Below are 8,616 nucleotides of genomic sequence, written 5' to 3'. Positions count from 1 at the left end.
GACTTGGCAAGTGTACCCACTTGCCAGGCTTAGACCTTCCCTTTTCTTACATATAAGACACCCCTAAGGTAGGCCCTAGGTAGCCCCATGGGCATGGTGCAGGGTATGTTTAAGGTAGGACATGTACTAATGTGTTTTATATGTCCTGACAGTGAAATACTGCCAAATTTGGTTTTTACTGTTGCAAGGCCTATCTCTCTCAAAGGTTATCATGGGGGCTAGCTTTAAATATGATAAAAGTGAAGATTCCCTTTGGGAGCAGATGGACATGTGGAGTTTGGTGTCTCTGAACTCACAATTTGAAAATACATCATTTAGTAAAGTTGGTTTTGAGAGTGTGTGTTTAAAAATACCACTTTTAGAACATAGGCATTTTCTTGCTTAAACCATTCTGTGACTCTGTCTGTTTGTGGATTCCCTGTCTGGGTTAGTTTGACAGTTGGGATGTTTGTACCTCTCTCTAGACAGTGACACAAAGGGAGCTGGGGTGTAGCCTTCATATCCTGATGAGCCATCTGTGCTAGGAGGAAGGGGAGGAATGCTCACTTACACCTGAAAGGGCTGTGACTGCCCTCACTTAATGCAATCTCCAACCCCCTGGTGTCTGTCTGGGCCAGGCCTGGGCAAGGCAGGATCTCACAAACAAGAGAGACTTTCCTTTGAAGTAGGCCTACTTTGAAGGCCAAAATGGGTATAAGAAGAGCACCCAAATCCCTGAAAAATTAGATCACTTCTGGATATCAAGAGGAACCTCTGCCTGGAGAAGAGCTGAAGAGCTGAGGAAAAGTGCTGCCCTGCTTGTGACTGTGCTTTTTGGAGCTATCCTGCAATTGCTGCTTCTTCCTGTGCAAGGAGACAAAGACTGGACCTTGTCATGCATTCCTGCTTGTGAAGAAATCTCCATGGGCTTGCCCTGAGCTTTCCTCCTGTTGTTGTAGGCTCGCGGCCATCAAAGACTTCCCCTGCCAGCACCTAAGCTCTCTGCTGAGACTCCTGTCCTGCCAAGTGGTGCCCTATCCAGTTCCTGGGGCCTTGAAAGGTGAAGCTGGCAGATCAAGACTGAAAATCCATGCACAGACCACCATACGGGGAAAATTTTGACGCACCTTCCGAGAAACAACGCACTGCCGGCTTCGTGGCTGAAATCGACGCTTCACCTGCATCGCGGCTGGAAGATTGACGCACACGGCTGGAGAAAAGATGCGCAACACCCGCTGACGGAGGCTGGTAACGTTGAAACCCACATAGCGCGTTTTTTCTGATATCGTGCGGCAGGATTTTCAAAGCAAACCTCGCTGGGCGTGGACAAACAACTCAAAGCCTGCCAGGACCTGAGGTGCCTGTCCAGATCGATGCATAGCTCTCCTGTGGAGAGGAAAGACGGCGCACACCGACCCGACCGGAGGAGGAACGACACAGGGTCTTGATTGCAAGTGAGAAATCGACACATCGCTGGCCTTTTCCGATGCACTCTCGCCTGTGCGGTGTTATTTTGACTCAACCCGGGTATTTTTCACACTAACAGCGTTAGCACTGTTTTCTACGGATTTAAGACTCTTTACGCTTTTTAATTCATAACTTGACTCGTGTGTGTTGGTACAAGTACTTTACACCTAGACTCTGAGGGTGATTTTCCTTTACCCTGACTAGAGTGAGGGTCCTTGCTTGGATTGGGGGTAACCTGACTGCCAACCAAAGACCCCATTTCTAACACCATCCGATCACAATCCATTCCGGTTTCATGGAAGGCAGTCTGCTCATGCTTGGAACTTCAATACTGACAACTCCCCGCTCGCTGCTTCGCCTCCATCCCTGCTGGCAAAGGATGGGTGGAAGAATTCAGCATACCTGTGGCTGGCAGTAACTAGCCTGCTCACACCTGATGCATGTGATTACTCTGAACTATTTTAAGCCTCAGTTCGTCTCAGTCCAGGATTGGTCATTGTAGCTGTGTTCCAGTGAGACCAGTCCTTGTTCCTGTTTCAGAGCCCTAGGGCCTGATTACGAGTTTGGTGGTCGGATCACCAGACCAATATGTTGGCCGTCCCAAAAAGACCACTGTATTGGCGGTCTCTAACATGCTCTATTACAATGCAAACAAGCAGAACTGCCACCTGGCATTCAAAACGGTAGACCACCAGTGGCACCATGGTCTTCTATCTAGGTGGTCCAGCCTCAAGTGCCATCCGTGTCATGACCAGCCACCAAGCCTATTTTAAACACACAGTTGCGTTGATGGTCTCTTCATGGCAGTTAGCCAATGGCAGTCGACAACCGTGGTACGCATCCAGCAAAGTAACAAGCAAATGCACATTGTATAAATTCAAAAACAACACAGCTGACACATATTGGTCCAGTGGACACCCCTTCCCAGACCGCAATCGTTTACATTGCCACTGGATTGTGAAGAAGACTGACCACCATTTTCTCATTTTGTCATTGATTAGGTACCCCCTTTTTTACTGTCACATATAATACCTTGCACAAATTTTTGTCCATTTACCCTCTGTTGCACTTCTCCTGCTAATTAAGTCCCTGTCCTCCATTTTAGTTGGCCCCCCATTTTCAGAAGATGAGTTGAGAGAGGAAATGGTGGATGAAATCATAAGAATAGAGCCACAATTTTTTGGAGCCCAAGTCCAACATACTCCTCTCAGTAGGAAAATGGAATTGTGGCAAAGAATCGTCGACAAAGTGAATGCTGCAGGCACCACTCTAAGCAAAAAGGATGACATTAGGAAGAGATGGAATGACCTGAGGGACATGGTCTGTTCCCTAGCATCCAGGAAAAAGGTGGAGGCCAGCAAGACTAGCTGTGGCCCTCCCTGTGCACCAGTAAGACTATTTCCATGGGAGGAGAAGGTCTTGCCCATCTTACATCCTGAAGGCTTGACAGGGATACCTGGGGGAGTGGAGTTTGGTAAGTTACCACACAAAAACTGACACAGAAATGCAATGTCCTGCATGCCCACAGCTCAGCTTTTGCCACTGTGTTGTTCATGTACTTCACCAACATTCAATACACAGAGTATCTGAGATATACCACTGTCAATGTGGTGCATTGTTGGACCCAACAGCACAGCTAACAAGACCCATCACATGCCATATGTCAAAAAGGTACCTGTAAGTCCTTCAATATCAATAAATCATCCTAAGAATGATGGTATGTCTCAATATGAAAAGGTATGCTCAACCGCAAATGCAGTCTACCTACAGATATGTAATACCCAACATTTGTCAAGTTTTGGGAAGTAGAGAGAGTGACCTGACTGCAAAGCCCAATAAGCCCTGTTTCCCTAACTCCAACCACCAGCCTAGTGTTCACTTGTCCATGTACTCCCATTTGTTAACTTCCAAATGACATTTAGGCCCTAATTACAACATTGGAGGTAAGTCCCGCAGAATTCTGCCACACCTGTTACGACCCACAGCTCAGAATATGCCAAAATGTAGGCACCCACTCAAGTCTGCCACACCAAAGGTCAGTGATAAACTGGCGATAACAAAACCTCCACCGTCACGCCAACAGGAATACGCTCACACTATCAAGACAAACAAATCCACGCAGCGCTCTTTCAACCACGGTATTCCATTGGCGGTACACACCGCAGCGCTCAAAATACACACACATTTACAAAACACTACCACATTGGACAATTCCAAATACACACACCTGATACACATACACACACCACTCCCACACACCCAATACAATGTAAAACACACACCCACATTACCCACAAACCCTTACAACAAACAATTTGGAAGAAGCAGAGAGACAGCAAAGCAAAGACCACACCAGCATACAGAGGCACACAACACCATCACTCTTACACATCCACACACAAAACACCACACACCCCTAAACATCACCCCACATATCACAACACACACCACCTCAAACATCACCCACACCACCCCATGGCACCGCAAAAACACCCCAGGTTCTCTGAGGAGGAGCTCAGGGTCATGGTGGAGGAAATCATCCGGGTAGAGCCACAGCTATTCGGAACACAGGTGCAGCATACCTCCATAGCTAGGAAGATGGAGCTATGGTGCAGAATCGAGGACAGGGTCAACGCAGTGGGACAGCATCCAAGAACACGGGATGACATCAGGAAGAGATGGAATGACCTACGGGGGAAGGTGCGTTCCGTGGTTTCAAGACACCACATTGCGGTTCAGAGGACTGGCCCCACCTCCTCCCCCACACCTAACAAAATGGGAGGAGCAGGTCTTGGCTATTCTGCATCCTGAGGGCCTTGCAGGAGTAGCTGGAGGAATGGACTCTGGTAAGTCAAATCTTTAACTACTTCATCCCCCACCTTACCTACATGCTATCACATACCCCCACCCTTGCCCTCACCCCCATCACTACAACTCCTCTCATATGTCCCACTATCACAAACCACACATCCCAACACCAAGCCCTGCATGCAACAACAAAGCATGGACACCCATTACCAATGCATGTCCACTACAGATACCCACACAGACCCCCTAAACAATTATCACACAAGGTCCTACACAAGAATGTAAGCACTGGGGTACAGGGTCACCCACCCATTGCATACCATGGCACAGATGCAATAATCATGCCTTTACACCCCTGCATGACCCGTACCCAACGTCACCGGACAGGAGGTTCCAGACATGTCCACTCCCCCCACAGAAGAGCCCCACAGTGATGACAGCAGCTCTGTCCAACTGGATCTAGATGACCAGCCCGGCCCATCTTGGACCTCGGGACAGTCGGTTCCCCTGACACTGGCACAGGCCCCCACAGAGCTTCCCCCCTCTGGAAACACCACCACAGCACCCACCCAGCGGGCCCATACCTCTGTCCCCAGGACACGTCAAGCAGCAGTGTGTCCACCACTACAGGGAACCCAGGCTAACCCACCACCCCAAGAACAGCAGGGACCTGGGGGCAGTGGGCACACGGTTCAGGGGACAGATGCCCAGGAAAATCAGGGAACTGGGAGGTCTGCGGTGCGACAGGGGGAGGACAGGCCCAGGGAACCCACTCTCCACGAGCCCCTCTCCAACATCATGGGAGAGTACCATCATTCCCAGGAGACAATGGCAACGGTACTGGCCAAGTTTCAGGAGACCCAGCAGCTGCAGGAAGAACATTATTTGGGGTTCAGGGAGGAACTAAAGTCCATCAACACCACCCTGGGCACCATTGTAGAGGTGCTGAAGGACCTTGTCAACACCAGGAGGGACACTGTGGCACAACAAGGGGCCCCTGACACTAGCCTGGACGATGAACTGCCCACCACCTCTGCCGGTGCTAGTGGACAGGAGGCACCGCCACAGGACCACGACACCAGCACCCCACCCCCTGCAGATGGAGAACCACCCCGCAAGCGGTCCCTGAGATCCAGGACAAAGTTAGAGAACAATGCCAAGACCCCGCCAAGAAATGAGACCACCCTGAATGTCATCCTTCTGTCCCACTTTGTCACCCTGTCCATCCTTAAACTGCCCTAGCTCCACTTCCTATGCCCCTTTGGATAATGCACCTGTGAGACAAATAGACTGGACTCTGCCATGGACATTCCTCCACCCTCACCCCTGTCCATTTTACAACCCCCTCCACCATTTAGCACTTAAATAATCACAAAACAATCTGGAGTCAGTCTGTGCTTTCACAAATGTGTATTTGCAATAACTGAGGGAAATAGCAATGTAAATTGTATTGTCAACATACCCATGTCACATAGCTCTAGTCCATGAGGTAACATAGCAGAGCTCACACAGTGGGACCCACATCTGTGAAATCGAAAGGGAAAGTGACAAATTAGGGTCCATACACTGGGTGAAAGTGACAGACAGATGATAGGTCGAACAATTTTATCAGATGTAGGAGGCAGTGATGTCTTCTTACCTGTGTCTCACTGGAAGTATTGCTGGATCACGGTGTTTCTGTTGTCTATGTCCTCTTCTTCCGCCTCCTCTTCTTCACTGTCCACAGGCTCCACAGCTGCAACAAGACCTCCTTCTGGACCATCCTCCTGCAGAAAAGGCACCTGTCGTCGCAAAGTCAAGTTGTGCAGCATACAGCAGGCCACGATGATCTGGCACACCTTCTTTGGTGAGTAGTATAGGGAACCACCTGTCGTATGGAGGCACCAGAACCTGGCCTTCAGGAGGCCGAAGGTCCTCTCTATAACCCTCCTGGTTCGCCCATGTGCCTCATTGTAGCGTTCCTCTGCCCTTGTCCTGGGATTCCTCACTGGGGTCAGTAGCCATGACAGGCTGGGGTAGCCAGAGTCACCTGCAAATGTCGAGGGACAACTGTTAGACACACACTAACCCTTAGGGACAACCCCAGACCCAGACAACTATTCACACTGTATAGGGTCCTTGTCCTCACCTAATAGACACGCACAGTGCCTCTGGAGTTGCCCCATGACATAAGGGATGCTGCTATTCCTCAGAATGCAAGCGTCATGCACTGAGCCAGGAAACTTGGCGTTCACATGGGAGATGTACTGGTCTGCCAAACACACCATCTCCACATTCATAGAATGGTAGCTCTTCCGGTTTCTGTACACCTGTTCACTCCTGCAGGGGGGTTCCAATGCCACATGTGTCCCATCAATGGCACCTATGATGTTGGGGATATGTCCCAGGGCATAGAAGTCACCTTTCACTGTAGGCAAATCCTCCACCTGAGGGAAAACGATATAGCTGCGCATGTGTTTCAGCAGGGCAGACAACACTCTGGACAACACGTTTGAGAACATAGGCTGGGACATCCCTGATGCTATGGCCACTGTAGTTTGAAAAGACCCACTTGCCAGGAAATGGAGTACTGAAAGGACCTGCACTAGAGGGGGGATTCCTGTAGGATGGCGGATAACTGGCATCAGGTCTGGCTCCAACTGGGCACACAGTTCATGTATTGTGGCACGATCAAGTCTGTAGGTGACAATTACATGTCGCTCTTCCATTGTCGACAGGTCCACCAGCGGTCTGTACACCAGAGGATGCCGCCATCTCATCACCTGCCCCAGCGGACGTGCTCTATGGATGAGAACAGTGATCAGAGGGTCAGCCAACACTGAGGTACTAAAAAAACTACTTTATTGCACACATTTGTCAATCTGCTATGTCCCTGTCTTAGTGTGTATGCAAGGACTAGATATGTGTGACGCTTTTACAATTAATGCCATGTGGCCCCCTGAAATGGCCGCTGCCTGACCTGTAATGTGGGACAAGGGGATATGAGGTAACTGCGCTGGCGTTGTACACCGTCCCGGTAGGCGGTCGAAGACTGCAGCGCAATCCTGCATTGGTTAACATTGGACCCTATGGATCCCAGGAGCCAATGACGATGTACGCCGGCGGTGACGGTACGCACCGCTGCGGACGTGACCGCCATTTTCTCTCTGTTTACTCACGAGATACCTGATCTTCAACAGGAGAGGACCTACACTGCAAGTGCTGCTGTGACCTCAGTCTGGAAGCAACGATGGCTCATGTGTCTGGGGAAAAGGCCCCTGCCTTCACATCTGAGGAGTTGAATAAACTAGTGGATGGGGTCCTCCCCCAGTACACGCTACTCTACGGTCCTACAGACACACAGGTGAGTACACTGTGAGCATGCTGTATGGACAATGCCTGTTTGGAGTGGTGTGGATGGGAGATGGGGGGGTGGAATGAGGCGTGCATGATCCGACGGTGAGTGTATGTGCATCAGGGAAGAATGGGAACGTGGGCCAATGACTGTGACGGTCCGGACGGTTAATGTTGTACCTTTTCCCCTGTACTATTCCTGTAGGTCAGTGCCCACCAGAAGAAGGATATTTGATGTGCCATTGCCAAGGACGTCCGGACCCTGGGGATCCACCACAGATGGAGCACCCACTGCCGTAAAAGATGGGAGGACATTCGCCGCTGGAGAAAGAAGACGGCAGAGGCCCAGCTGGGGATGGCCTCCCAAGTGGGAGGGGTGCCCGTCGCACCATGACCCCCCTGATGTTCCTGATCCTGGCGGTGGCGTATCTGGATTTGGATGGGCGCTTGAGGGCATCACAGTAGCCACCAGGCGGTGAGTACAATCACATCCATCTGACTCTGCGCGCATTGGAGGTGTCTGGGTGGGGGAGGTGGGCTGTGGGTTCCCCTAGGCTAGGGCGAGTCTTGTAGGCAAGGACCCTTTGTGAGGCAGGCTAAGTGGCATCCCAACCCCACCAGTAGTAAGAGCCATCTACACCTAGTCAGGCTCCTGTGACTTCCATGTGTGCAGCAATCGGGCATAGGCCATGTACCCCATGTCCCTGTGAGGAATTAGGGAACTCTAAGTGCATGGCGTAGTGCAGAGGGCTGCTGTGTCTGTAGTGTCCACCAACGGTAGCGGTATTGCATGTACTGAACGTGTCTTTCTACTTTCTTTCCCCCCCTTTTTGTGGTCTCCCTGTTCTTGTGTGCATTAGCATCATCAGGCGGAGGAGCTGTGCCACCGGAGCAAGAGGGAGCTGCATCCCACATGTCCCTGGAGGGCGAGACTACGGAGTCAGAATTCACCAGTTGGACAGAGGGCAAGGGGAGCTCCGCGACGGGGACTGGAGCAAAGACCAGCGACACCAACTCCTCCTCTGATGG

The sequence above is a fragment of the Pleurodeles waltl genome, chromosome 7, assembly GCF_031143425.1.
Source record: "Pleurodeles waltl isolate 20211129_DDA chromosome 7, aPleWal1.hap1.20221129, whole genome shotgun sequence".
Classification (NCBI taxonomy): domain Eukaryota; kingdom Metazoa; phylum Chordata; class Amphibia; order Caudata; family Salamandridae; genus Pleurodeles; species Pleurodeles waltl.
This window is presented reverse-complemented; position numbering follows the sequence as displayed.